The sequence below is a fragment of the Prionailurus viverrinus genome, chromosome E2, assembly GCF_022837055.1.
Source record: "Prionailurus viverrinus isolate Anna chromosome E2, UM_Priviv_1.0, whole genome shotgun sequence".
NCBI classification, from domain to species: domain Eukaryota; kingdom Metazoa; phylum Chordata; class Mammalia; order Carnivora; family Felidae; genus Prionailurus; species Prionailurus viverrinus.
In genome coordinates this window covers 52022573-52037146 of record NC_062575.1, presented here as the reverse complement: position 1 = coordinate 52037146, position 14574 = coordinate 52022573, and the positions used below count along the sequence as shown (strand labels likewise).

Genomic DNA, 14574 nt, shown 5'->3' with positions numbered 1-14574 from the left:
CAAAAATAAATAAACATTGAAAAAAAAAAAAAAAAGAATTTCACCCAAAGCAGGAACAAGTAGTGTGGAGCAGGAGTATCCATAGAAAAGGTCTAGGGGCACCTGGGTGGCTCAGTTGGTTAAGCATCTGACTTCGGCTCAGGTCATGATCTCACGGCTCGTGGGTTCAAGCCCTGCGTCGGGCTCTGTGCCGACAGCTCAGAGCCTGGAGCCTGCTTCGGATTCTGTGTCTCCCTCTCTCTCTGCCCCTCCTCCACTTGCGCTCTGTCTCTCTCTCAAAAATAAAGGAACTTAAAATAACATTTTAAAAACATAAAAAAGAAAAGGTCTAAGAAAGCCTCAGAATCCCTAACAGGATCGATGGAAGGTATTTCCCAAAGCCAGTCAGTAAGACTGGAAGAGGTGACTGCTTCTTCCAATGCAAAGACAGCAATGCCAGGATTCAAGAGACACAGAAAGTCAAGGAAACAGGACACTGCAAGTGGAACACAATGACTTTCTAGTAACTAGTAACTGACCACAAAGAAATGGAAACCTGCTATTTACCTCACAAAGAATTCGAAATGGTTGGGCTTTTTTTTTTTTTAATTTTTTTAACATTTATTCATCTTTCAGAGACAGAGACAGAGCATGAGCGGGGAAGGGGCAGAGACAGGGAGGCACAGAATCCAAAGCAGGCTCCAGGCTCTGAGCCATCAGCCCAGAGCCCGACGCGGGGCTCGAACTCACAAACTGTGAGATCATGACCTGAGCCGAAGTCAGACACCCAACTGACTGAGCCAACCAGGTGCCCCGAAATGGTTGTTTTGAAGAAGCTCCATGAGCTACAAGAAAACACAGAAAGACAATTCAATGAACTCAGGGAAACAATACACTATCAAAGTGAAAAGTCTGACAGAGAAATAGGAATCATAAGAGCCAAACAGAAATTCCAGAGCTGAAGAAGTGAATGAATGAAGTGAAAAAAAATGAAATAGAGAGCATCAGTGGCAGACATGATCAAGCAGAGGAAAGACTCTGTAAAGTGGTAGACAAGTCAGTCAAAATTATCTAATCAGAGGAGAAAGAAGAAAAAAGAAAGAAAAAGAGTTAAAAAGTTTTTTTTAGGTTTATTTATTTGAGAGAGAGAAAGCACACGTGGGTGTTGGGCAGAGAGAGGGGAGAGAGAGAATCCCAAGCAGGCTCCACACCGTCAGCACAGAGCCCGACGTGGGCTCAAACCCATGAACTGTGAGATCGTGACCTGAGCTGAAACCAAGAGTCAGACACTTAACTGACTGAGCCACCCAGACGCCCCCCAAAAAGAGTTTTAAAAACTAAACTGTGAGGGGCACCTGGCTGGCTTAGTTTGAGGAGCATGCAACTCTTCATCTTGGGGTCATGAGTTCAAGCCCCACATTGGGGGTAGAGATTGATTTAAAATAAAATTAAAAATTAGAAAAAAAAAAAACCTTAAAAGCCTAACCTGTGATCAACGGGATGCCATCAAAACAAAACAAAACAAAAAATGCATCATTGGAGTAACAGAGAGGGAGAAAAGAGCAAAAAGCTTATTTAACAAAATAATGGCTGAGAATTTCCCAAATCTGGGGAGAGATTCAAGCATCCAAGTTCATGAAGCTCCTAACCCACCCCCCAAATTTCAACCCAAAGAAATGTTCTCCAAGATACATTATAATAAAACTGCCTAAAATCAAAGATCAAGAGAATTTTAAAAGCAGCAAGGGAAAAAAACTCCTCACAAATAAGGGAAATTGCCTAAGTCTATGGTGGAGAATGAGACGACATATTCTACGTTCTGGGGGGAAAACAATCTGCCAAGCAAGAGTACTTTACCCATCACAGGTGTCCCTCAGAAAAGAGTGAGATAAAGACTTTTTCCTAGACAAACAAAAGCTGAGGGAGTTGATCACCAGTAGATCTGCCTTCAAGAAATGCTGAAAAGAGTATTTCTTTTTTGTTGTTGTTGTTGTTAAGTTTTATTTATTTATTTTTAGAGACAGAGTACAAGTGGGCGAGGGGCAGAGACAGAGGGAGAGAGAGAATCCCAAGCAGGCTCTGTGCTGTCGGCACAGAGTCCGACTCCAGGCTCGAAATCAGGAACCGTGAGATCCTGACCTGAGCTGAAATCAAGAGTCAGATCCTTAACCGACTGAGCCACCCAAGTGCCCCGCTTTCACTCATGTTAACTAAACTCAGTGCAGTAGCTGTTTGACAATTTATGTAAGTCAAATCATTATGCTGTACACCTTAAGCTTCTACAGTGATGTACGTCAATTATATCTCAGGAAAAGTGTGGGGGGGGGATGTAAATATCTTGAGACAGACAGAAATGGAGACACAATATACCAACACCTATGGGATGGCAGCGAAAGCCGTTCTAAGAGGGAATGTGATAAAAGCCAACATTAAGAAAGTAGGATCTCAAGTAAACAACCTAACTTTACACCATAAGGAACAAGAAGAAGATGAACAAACTAAGCTCGAAGTTGGCAGAAGGAAGAAAATAACAAAGATCAGTACAGAAATGAGTGAAATGGAGACTAGAAAGACAATACAAAAAAAAAAAAATCAATGAAACTAAGAGTTGGTTTTTCGGAAAACAGACAGACACAACAGACAAACCTTTAGCTGAACTATCAAGAAAAAAAAAGAGGACTCAAATAAGCAGAAGTATAAATGAATGAAGAGGCATTGCAACTGACACCAGGAAAACACTGTGGTTCTTAAAAGACTACTATGAACAAGTATATGCCAACAATTTGAGTAACCTAAAAGAAATTAATAAATTCCTAGAAACATACAACCTACCAAGACTTAATCGTGAAGAAAGAGAAATGATGAAGAGACCAATAATGACCTGATGGTTTCACTGGTGAATCCTAGCAAACGTTGAAAGAAGAATTAACACCCATCCCTCTCAAATTCTTCCAAAAATCTGAAGGAGAGGGAATTATTTCTGAACTCATTTTACAAGGCCAGTGTTACCCTGATACCAAAATCAGACAAGGACACTAACAGAAAATTACAGATCAATATCCCTGATGAAACAGATGCAAAAATCCTCAACAAAACATCAGCAAGTTGAATTCAACAACACATAAAAAGCGGGCACCCGGGTGGTTCAGTCAATTGAGCCTCTGACTCTTTTTTTTTTTTTTAATTTTTTAATGTTTATTTTATTTTTGAGACAGAGGGAGACAGAGTGCGAGTGGGGGAGGGGGAGAGAGAGGGAGACACAGAATCTGAAACTGAGCCTCTGACTCTTGATCTTGGGTCATGTCACAGTCTCACGGTTCGTGAGTTTTTTTTTTTTTCAACGTTTATTTATTTTTGGGGGGACAGAGAGAGACAGAGCATGAACGGGGGAGGGGCAGAGAGAGGAAGACACAGAATCGGAAACAGGCTCCAGGCTCTGAGCCATCAGCCCAGAGCCTGACTCGGGGCTTGAACTCACGGTCACGGTTCGTGAGTTTGAGCCACACATGTGGCTCTGTGCTGACAGCACAGGACCTGTTTGGGATTCTCTCTCTCTCTCTGCCCCTCCCCACTCACACACTCTCTCTAAATAAATAAATAAACTTAAAAAAAAAACCACATAAAAAGGGTCACACACTATGACCAAATAGGATTATTTTTAGGTTTTATTTAAGTAATCTCTACACCCCACGCAGGACTCGAACCCATGACCCCAAGATCAAGAGTTGCGTGGTCTTTCAGCTGAGCCAGCAAGGCGCCCCAGATGGGATTTATTTTTGCACTGCAAAGGTGGTTCAACATACACGAGTAAAAGATGTGATACACCACATTAACAAAATGAAGGACAAAAAAGGGTAGATATACATACTTACACACACACACACATACACACACACACACACACACACACACACGCAGAGAGAGATTTCTAAGAGAACCTCTGGTAGGAATGGTGGTTCAACAGGGACACAGGTATCAAGACAATGTGGAGGTCCTCTCGCGGAGGACTTAAAGGGATGATTCTGAAAAGACCCGTTTCCGTCTTGCAAAATGCCATGCAGTGTGGTTTCCGGAGCCAAGAGACTGAGACGGAGACTGAGACACCCTTAGAACACATTTGTGAAATGTGGTCTTAATTTTCTGTGGCTCTTTCCTCTTTTTTTCATGGGAAATGTATTTGTGGTAGAATTCTGTGTAGGGAAGATACAGGCAGTTCGTTTACTCGACACATTTGTTGATCTGTCAACAGTGTGTAATGCCAAGTAAACCAGACCAAGCAGATTCACAGCATGGCGGAAAGACAAAAGACACCGACAGGCCATCTGCGAAAATACATACAATGAAGACAGTGGAGGCAGTGACAATGGGGGGGGGGAGGGGCTCTCAAGGTAGGGCAGGAGAGGGAATCTGGAGGACCAAGGGCTTTTTCGTTCTGAGGAACAGGTGAGAGAACATTCTGGGCAGAGGAAGAAGCAAGTGAGGAGGCCCTCAGATGAGAAAGGAAGACTGGACATCGGGAGAACTAAGAGGAGGCCAAATACACTGCTGAGGGGCATGATTAGGCAGGGCCTTCTAGGATGATGAAGGGTTTGCCTGATTTCCAAAAGGCAATGGGACACCAGTAAAGGTGTTCAGGTGGAGTGAAGCGGCCATTCTGGCTGCCGTGCGTGCGTAAGATGTGAGGAGTAGAGTATTGTCAGTGTGAATGGGTTCAAGGAGCCTTGGCAATTATTGAGGCAGTTGTGCATGGCTTGTTTGAATCCAGGGGCAGAGGTAACAAGGAGGAAGTGCTAGTGGACTCAGAAAGAAGTAGCACTGAAGAAAAAAGGGGGCACCTGGGTGGCTCAGTCGGTTGAGCGTCCGACTTCGGCTCAGGTCATGATCACACGGTTCGTGAGTTCGAGCCCCGCATCGGGCTCTGTGCTGACAGCTCGGAGCCTGGAGCCTGCTTCGGATTCTGTGCCTCCCTCTCCCTCTGCCCCATCCCTGCTCTCGAGCTCTTGCTCAAAAAGAAATAAACATTAAAAAAGACAAGGACTCATGTCACAGCTTAACGTAATAGAGAAATCTGTAGTATTTGCAGGTTATCACAAAATTTGTTTGTTTGCTATAATAGCAGCAAACATTTACCAAACCACTAGGTTCTTGGCTGCGGGAGTCCTCATTATCAGGGTTCATTATCTGAGTCCTGCAATTACCAGATTGCATGGGGAAATAAAAGCTGTTGTCACAAGAATATTAAACTGACCCTTAGTGCAGTAGTCCCCACCAGCACGTATGTCCCTGTTCAGCACTAGTGTGTAATCCTCTCTCACCACAGAAACTTCCTTATGGGCCAGCCTCTCTGTGACCCTCTGATGCAAGGTGAAATTGCAGATCTTACGAAAGACGCTTGGTTACAAAAAGTCTTTGAAAGCGAAGTGGGGGGGGGGAGGGGGGGGGAAGTGATGGAATCCCACTCAAACCCCTTGACCAACTGGGATCTGACAGAGACAGACCAGTTAACTTTTTTTTTAAGTTTATTTATTTATTTTGAGAGAGAGAGAGAGAGAGAGAGAGAGAGAGAGAGAGAGAGAGAGACAGTATGAGTGGGAAGGGGCAAAGAGAGAGAGAAAGGAGAGAGAGAGAATTCCAAGCAGGCTCCTTGCTGTCAGCATGGAGCCCAATGTGGGGCTCGAACTCATGAATCTTGAGATCATGACTGGAGCCAAAGTCAGAGACTCAACTGAATGAGCCGCCCAGGCACCCTGACTAGTTAACTTTTGAATAAACTATCATCCACAAGGATAATGGCATGATGAGCCTTCAAAAAAGTATGATACAGGGATCAAAGGAGTAAGAGAGGTCTCTGGGGACCTCGTCAGCACCCTAGAATAATTTTCCAAAAATTAAGTTTATGACTTAGGTTATAAAAGCTAGATGTGAGGGGCGCCTGGGTGGCTCAGTCGGTTGGGCATCCGACTTCAGCTCAGGTCATGATCTCACAGTCCGTGAGTTCGAGCCCCGCGTCGGGCTCTGTGCTGACAGCTCAGAGCCTGGAGCCTGTTTCAGATTCTGTGTCTCCCCCTCTCTGCCCCTTCCCCGCCATGCTCTGTCTCTCAAATATGAATAAACGTTAAAAAATTTTTTTTAATAAAAATTAAAAAATAAATAAAAGCTAGACGTGAAATAATTTTGTAGGAAAAATTCTCATCTATCACCCTCCTCCCCCACCAAAAAAAACCCCATCATTTGATTCATTGTCTATTTGAAGAATGAATCTCATACTGCTGTTATAGTCTAAATTTTGTTCAGTTAAAGATAGGCCTATTTTTAAAATAAAGGGTTTTTTCCCCCAATTTTTTTATGGTGGTAAAATACAAATAACATGAAATTTGCCACCTTATCTGTTTAAAAGCGTAGAGTTCAGTGACATTAGGTACATGCATGCTGCTGTGTGACCATCACCAAACAAAAAAACAGAGGGGGATAAAATTATATGATCATCTCAACAGATAACAGAAAAAGCATTTGACAAAATTCAACACTCTTTCATGGTTTAAAAAAAAACAACAACCCTCTGGGCACCTGGGTGGCTCGGCTCGTTAAATGTCTTTTTTTTTCCTATGTTTTATTCATTTTTTGAGAGAGACAGACAGACAGATTGCAAGTGGGAGAGGGCCAGAGAGAGAGGGAGACACAGAATCCAAAGTAGGCTCCAGGCTCGGAGCCGTCAGCACAGGGCCCGATGTGGGGCTTGAACTCATGAACCGCGAGATCATGACCTGAGCCGAAGTCTGACGCTTAACCGACTGAGCCACCCAATGCACCCCAAGTGTCCAACTCTTGATTTTGGCGCAGGTCATGATCTCACAGTTCATGGGTTCGAGCCCTGCATAGGGCTCTGCATTGACAGTGCAGAGCCTGCTTGGGATTCTCTCCCTCCCTCTTTCTTTGCCCCATCCCCACCCCCCTTCTCTGAAAATGAATAAATAAACTTAAAACTCTCAACACATTAGGAATAGAGGGAATATACCTCAACATAATGAAGGCTGTAAATTACAATCCCAGGGATAACATCCCATTCAATAGTGAAAGGTTGAAAGCTTCTAAGATCGAGATCATGACAAGGATGCTCACTCTTACCACTTCATTTCAACAGAGTACCAGAAGTCCTAGCCAGAGCAATTAGGCAAGAAAAAGAAATAACGGGCATCCAAACCAGAAAGGAACAAGTAAAATGGTCTCTGTGGATGCCATGACCTCATATATAGAAAACCCCGTTCTTCATTTTTACCAATACAACTTATCACTACATGTCTATTTTGTGTACTTAAAGCTATCTGCAGTAGACCCTTCAACAACACGGATTTGAACTGCACGGGCCTACCTACATGTGGGTTTTTTTTATAGTACTATAAAATTTATACAGTACTATAAATTTTTTTTACAGACATTATAAATGTATTTTCTGTTCTTCATGATTTTCTTTTTTTCTACTTTAAAAATTTGTTTTAATGTTTATTTATTTTTGAGAGAGAGGGAGCACAAGCAGAGGAGGGGTAGAGAGAGAGGGAGACACAGAATCTGAGGCAGGCTCCAGGCTCTGAGCTGTCAGCCCAGAGCCCAACGTGGGGTTCGAACTCACAAACCACAAGATCATGACCTGAGCTGAGGTCGGACGCTTAACCCATTGAGCCACCCAGGCGCCTCTTCTTCATGATTTTTTTAATGACATTTTCCTGTCTCTAGCTTATTTTATTGTAAGAATACAGTCTATAATACAATGAACATACAACGTATGTGTTAACTGTTTATGTTATGAGTAAGGTTTCTCAGTCAACCACAGGCTATTAGTAGTCAAGTTTTGGGGACATAAAAGTTATACATGATTTTTGACTGCACAGGGGGTTGGCATCTCACCCCTGCATTGTTCAAGGGGCAAGTGTAGTTACATTCTGGAGCTGAGTCTTTTTTTTCTTTTCTAAGTTTATTTACTTATTTTGAGAGAGGGAGAGCGCACAAGCAGGGGAGGGGCAGAGAGAGACGGGGAGAGAATCCCAAGCAGGCTTACCAACTGCGAGATCGCGACCTCAGCTGAAACCAAGAGTCAGACGCTTCACTGACTGAGCCACGAGCCAGCCCTGGAACTGAGCATTAAAAAGCCAGTCTTCAGAATTTTTAAAGGAGGAAGCCATAAAGGAAGTAGAGCTACAGGGGGAAAGATTGCATTCTGCACTAGAAATCGGTTAAAAATCTCCTTCAATAGGGGCCCCTGGGTGGCTCAGATCATGATCTCACAGTTCATGAGTTCAAGCCCCGTGTTGGTCTCTGTCCTGACAGCTCAGAGCCTGGAGCCTGCTTGGGATTCTGTGTCTCCCCTCTCTCTGCCCTTCCCCCATGCACACTCGGTCTCTCTCTCTCACAAGTAAACAATTAAAAAATATATATTTTTAAAATCCCTTTTGGTAAGGTGGTTCTCTTTTGGTCAATATATTCTATCCTTGCAGTGTTATTTCAACAAAGTGGTCCTGGACATATTCCAAGAATTCATAAACGGTTGCTACGTCCTGTTTCAGCAAGAAACTTGTAATTGTGCATAGCTTTCTTACTTTAATATCTTACTACTTTGGCAGTAATGGCAAAAATAGAATTTCTGTATTCTTAAGTACCATAAATGTTTGTTTTTGTTTTTTTAAGGAAACATTTTCCATCTGATGAAATACAAAGCCCAAGTTTCTGCTAGTATTCATACTTGAACCAATATATTGAGGCTTGCTTCACTTAAATAAATATACGAATGAGGCCGCCAGTCGGTTGACTACACTGATCTGGAGGCTGAGGACCCAGGTCTGTGGTCCCAGGGACACCTGATGGACAGAAGTGCAGCGTGACCACCTACCTGCCTGCAGGCCCCAGCAGAGGTCTGTCCCTGCCACCTCCTCCATTCAGCTCCAAGTAACACTGACCCAGGAGGCATTTTGTTGAGCAAATCTGAGAAACCGCGAAAGACCGTATCACGGGTACTTTCCTATTGTTTTCACAGCCCACAAATCGGAATCTATGTTCTATAAAGGTTGACACAGATTCACGTGGATTCTTGATCAGTTACCACCACCAGCATTTGGGAGAAACAGAAACTCTCTTCTCCAGAAATAGGGACCCGCTGGGCTCATGTTTTAAATAGAGTGTTTTTTTCCTTCATGAAAATGAGGCCCAGATGCTCACAGGGCGTCTCCCACACTGCTGGTAAATCGGGGAAGAGCCAGAAGAGGCTGCAGGGATGTTGCTTCTCCCCAGGGACTCAGCGCCTCCTTCTGGTGAGAGATTTAAAGAACACCAGGCAGGACCAGGGAGAGCCCTGCTGGCCGGTCTGGGAGCAACCCCACCCGGGTTCTGAGTGTCTGGTTCTTCCTTTCCTTTATAAGAAATAGAGAAATCTGGGGCATCCGGGTGGCTCAACTGGTTGAGCACCCGACTTGGGCTCAGGTCATGATTTCGCAGTTTATGAGCTCGAGTCCCGCATTGGGCTCTCTGCTGTCAGTGCCGAGCCTCCTTCCGATCCTCCCTCCCTCTCTCTCTCTGCACCTCCCCTGCTCATGTTCTCTCTCTCAATTAAAAATAAGCATTAAAAAAAAAAAAAAAGCAATAGAGAAATCCTACAGAAATACACAAGTAAACCACAATGTGAGGAAAGCTTCCAGGAAGGTTTGAGTGCTGAGACCTACCTTTCCCAAATTTTTATAAGCTTACGCATTACAAAAATGAGTACACAACAGAATAGAAACATGGGGAGAAATATCCTTAGAATAGGAATGCCTCTCCTGGGAGCTGACTAGCTTTTAAAATCTAGATCCGGACGACAATCCAAACCAGAGACTATGACTCAGGGGAAGGGAAATAGGTCCCAGAGAAAGGGATTCCTTAAGTCACTGGCTTGCCTCTGAATGTGGTTTAGATCCTTCCATTGTTTTATTAGATTTTTCTCTCCCTTTTCCCAAGTGTTTAGAACTTGAGTGGATTGAGAAAGGGGGGAGGCAGGGAGTAAGATTCCAAAACCCCTTAACCCAAGCTTGCGGGGACAGTGCAGAGCTGGCTTGGGATTCTTTCTCTCCCTCTCTCTCTGCCCCTCCCCTGCTCACACTGTCTCTGTCTCTCTCAAAATAAATAAATAAACTAAAAAAAAAATCTTTTAAGTGTTAAAAGAGAAAATTATAGCTTTGAGTTATACTTCATTAAATATGAATGTGATCTTCCTTGCTTTGCTTTATATTACATTTACCCCATGTATCTGTATTTATAGCTATGTATTCAGCTTTGTCTTTTTTTAAACAACCAGAGATATTTCACAGAATTTATTTTATTCACATATTGTGATAACCAATGTGTCTGGTCTTATTTAAGGCATTTAACTTTTTTTCTACATAGTATGATTTTTCTTGTTTTTTTTTTTTTTTAATGTACTTACTTTTCTTGAATAGACCATATCTGTGGGTCTGTGTGTGCACGCGTATGCTCACACAAATGCACACGTCTTTTACCTTTTTTCTCCACTATGATTATTTGGAAACATACTATCTGTTCTTTTATTCCGTGGGCTTCGATATACAAATGCCTCACAAAGGTAATAAAACACAGTTCTCCCTTTCTTTATCAATAGAAAATGGAACAGTAACTATACCTCTTTCCTGACGTGCACCCATAATCTCAAACCCCAATATCAAGCTTTAAAGTTGGAAAACTTTGCAGTTATATTTACTATTTTAATTTATCCCAATATTTCAGTATTCTGTTTTTGAACATCTAATGATCAACACACTGATGTTCTGTAACCCATCAGTATCAGGCACCGTGATAAATTGGGGTCAATTCTCAGCTTCAAGGACTGCCCACCACTAGACAATCTGCCTGTAAGTTTCTTTTTTTTTTAAGATTTTATTTTATTAAAAAAATTTTTTTTTAATGTTTATTTTTCAGAGAGAGAGAGAGAGAAAGAGTCAGAGCACAAGCAGGGGAGGAGGAGAGACAGAGAGACACAAAATCCAAAGCAGGCTCCAGGCTCTGAGCTGTCAGTGCAGAGCCTGATGCGGGGCTCAAACCCACACACCGCAAGATCGTGACCTGAGCCGAAGTCCAATGCTCAACCGACTGAGCCACACAGGAGCCCCTTAAGATTTTATTTTTAAGTAATCTCTACACCCTATGTGGGGCTCGAACCCACAACCCCGAGATCAAGAGTCGCACGCCCCACCGACCGAGCCAGCCAGGCGCCCCTGACTGTAAGTTTCCTAATTCACACAACTGAAGAGTGGTTTTGCATGGAGTCCAAAATCAAGATGTGTAAGGACCCGTCCTCCCATCCTAACTTCCAGAAGGCTTACAGCAACTTGTGGAGTCCAAAACAATTCTGTGACACAGCAGGAATGTGTGAGATTAGCATAATAACAAGATGAACCAAAGTGTAAGAAATTCAATTAAGCATCCAACCACCCACCTCCAGCATCCGCTCCAGGTGTGGCCTCCCCCCGCCCCCCAAATCCAACATCAACTTTTTCTCGTTTTAAGCCTCGCAAGTGACATACCTCTGTTTCTTGGTTTGTCTGTAAGGCTCCCTTCTTCCTTCTCATTTTTATGAGCTATTTGTAATTTTTTTAAGGAGTAATGGCATTTATGACCATTTCCCCCCCTACCTTTGTTTTTTCTCTATTTTTTTTCACCCAGGCAAAGCAATACAATGTCCTACACCTCAGTTAGTTTAGCTCATTAAAGTCAGTTTGGGATGCCTGGGTGGCTCAGTCGTTAAGCATCTGACTTCAGCTCAGGTCATGATCTCACAGTTGGTGAGTCTGAGTCCCCTGTCGTCGGTTGAGCATGAGCCCTGCATCGGGTGAGTTCCAGGCCTGCATCGGGTAAAAACACGGGCCCCAGGTGAGCCCCACTACCCTCTCTCCCTCCTTCTCTCTCTCTCTGCCCCTCGTTCACTTGCACCCTCTCTCTCTCAAACCAATCAATCGATCAATAAATAATGTCAGTTTGGAAAAACAACTTTTATTCAGCAAGATCTTTCTTTTTTTTTTTTTTTTCAACGTTTATTTATTTTTGGGACAGAGAGAGACAGAGCATGAATGGGGGAGGGGCAGAGAGAGAGGGAGACACAGAATTGCAAACAGGCTCCAGGCTCTGAGCCATCAGCCCAGAGCCCGACGCGGGGCTCGAACTCACGGACCGCGAGATCGTGACCTGGCTGAAGTCGGATGCTTAACCGACTGCGCCACCCAGGCGCCCCAAGATCTTTCTTTTTTTACGCCGTCTATAAACGTTACTGGACTAGTTATATCTTTGGGGCAGAGACTTACTCATTAGGCCACTTGCTGGTGCTGAGCTGGCCTGTTTTACTTGCCACTTGCTCCAGCATTTAGATAAAAACAAGCTCTGATGAATTTTTCCCCGTGGCATGACATTTCTCTCTCAAGAGTCTTTGCAGAACACTTGTCCTGGTCATAATCCAGCGTCAGCTACCGTCTATTTGCGCGCGGTCTCGAATTTCTGGCTCATCACGGGCTTTTTTCGGTCTCGGATTTTGAAACATCTGTTCTGGTTTATTTATGCTCATGGACCAATGCACCATTCCAAACCAGCAGAGAGCTTCTCTGAGCACAGGGAGGGATTGTGCTTCCCAAGCTTCCCGACCACGTGAGGCAGATGAGGGGGATGAAGATCGCAGACGGCATCTCCCCCTCGGGTTTCTGCCCCTCCCGAACCCTAGATTCACACCTGAGCTCCCTCGATCCTGAATGATGCTCCTGGCCAATCTCGATCTAGGGCCAGATCTGAAAGCTCCGGGTTATTTTAGGTTTTGTTTTTCTCCGTCCTTTCTTTTTCCCTTTCCTTGTTGGAACTTAATATTCTCTTAATGAAATTCATCTTACATTTGTTGTTGTTTTTCCCCTGTAAATTTCCAGCTTCCAGACACGGGATGGATAGTAGTAATTCCAGTCGTGTCCTAGGAAATGCTGAATGAGGACCCGTAGCAGGGCAATAAGATGAGTTCAAGGCCAGCCATGATAAATGAGAGTAACTTATTATTTTTTTTATTGAAATGTTTATGTATTTATTTTTGAGAGAGGAGAGAGAGAGAGAGAGAGAGAGAGGACAGAGGATGGGAAGAGTTCTCTGCGCTGACGGCAGTGAGCTGATGTGGGCGGGGCTTGAACTCAGGAAGTGTGAGATCATAACCTGGGCTGAAGTCTGACGCCCAATCGACTAAGCCAGCCAGGTGCCCTATAGCTCTTGTTTTTAGGAATGGGCTTAACATTTCCTATCAGGACGCAGACACCTGTCAGTTTCTCTGACCGGAGCTGCTCCTCCCTGGGCCCTGCTCAAAGCAGCCCCTGCGCCTCACCCAATGCCCGCCAGGGGCACTCTGCTCCCATTCGTCCAGTCCAGACCCACTACCTGTGACTTGGGCTCACCCCTTGCCAGAGCCTCTCACGGTAAGGGATGTGTCCCTGTCCCACATCATCTGTGAAGTCGACATAGGCACCTGGAACCTCGAGACTGGGATGGGAATTTTACTCAGTTGGATCCAAGGGATTCAGGGTGCCCATGCTGAAAACACGTGCGGGTGAACACACACACACACACACACAATCGCCCCTGTCTCACAGATTCTGGATTCTAGAATATGGGAGCCAGATCTCCCTTTATATACCTTCTCAGCACACCCATGATAGTATTAACCTCTAGCCCATACCTGGCAGAGAAATGAATCTGAGGAGGAGGAGGAGGAGGTGAAGACCACCCACTCCCTTTTAAGAGGGAGGTATGGGCAGATCAGCTAGCGATTGTGGCCTCCATGACACTGGTCATGGGGAAGCAAGAGGGATTTGGTGGCCTTGTCCTCCCCCAATATCTACACAGCATCCCACCAAGGCTGCCCCCCCCCCACCCGGGGCAAATCTAGACTGAGGAGTGGGTCTCCACTTAAAAGAGACACAGGTCCTGACCTCCCAAGAATCCTTCTCCATTTCTGCCCTAAACAGACGTCAAGCAGGGATGCTCATCTGTGACAAACCCCACCCCTGGAGGAGGGGACAGCGAGTGACCTTCACCTTAACCATGAAGTAATTCTGGGAGCCTAAGCCTGGGGGAGTATTGCTTGGAGCAGACTGTGGATGAAGTTTACACAGTGCTGCATGGAGTCAGAACTCGTCCCCCCATCTCATGTGTGGCTGGCACAACACTAGGTGAGTGCCCACCTAGTGGACACTGGAGGAGACAGAGCTGGTGTGGCCCAAGCAGCAGGGCAGGTGGGTCCCAGCCTGGGCCCTCTGGGAGCCACACCCCACCCCGAGTTTCCTGGTCCCTTCTGGACTCACCTAGGGCTCCAAGTGGGCAGACACGGGTGAGGGTCTAGACAACAAACGAGAGCCAGTGGGAGAGGAGAGGGATGGGGGGGCGGGGGGCCGATGGGGCAGCCGCAGGTCCACCTGGGAGCCCAGCCTGAGGCAGGGGAAGGCTGTGGGGGTCTCTGTCCTCACTGAGGCTCAGGGAAAGGTTAAGAGCAGATCCAGGATGAAATCAAGTCCTCTGTGTTCAGGTGCCTTGGGATATAGG

The 14574-nt window shown here is 44.9% G+C and overlaps 1 protein-coding gene across 2 annotated transcripts in view; it reads right to left on the bottom strand.

Annotated features, from left to right (window-relative positions):
- Nucleotides 1–14574, bottom strand: part of HIF3A (hypoxia inducible factor 3 subunit alpha) — an 86909-nt gene that overhangs the window by 66858 nt on the left and 5477 nt on the right. The window lies entirely within an intron of this gene.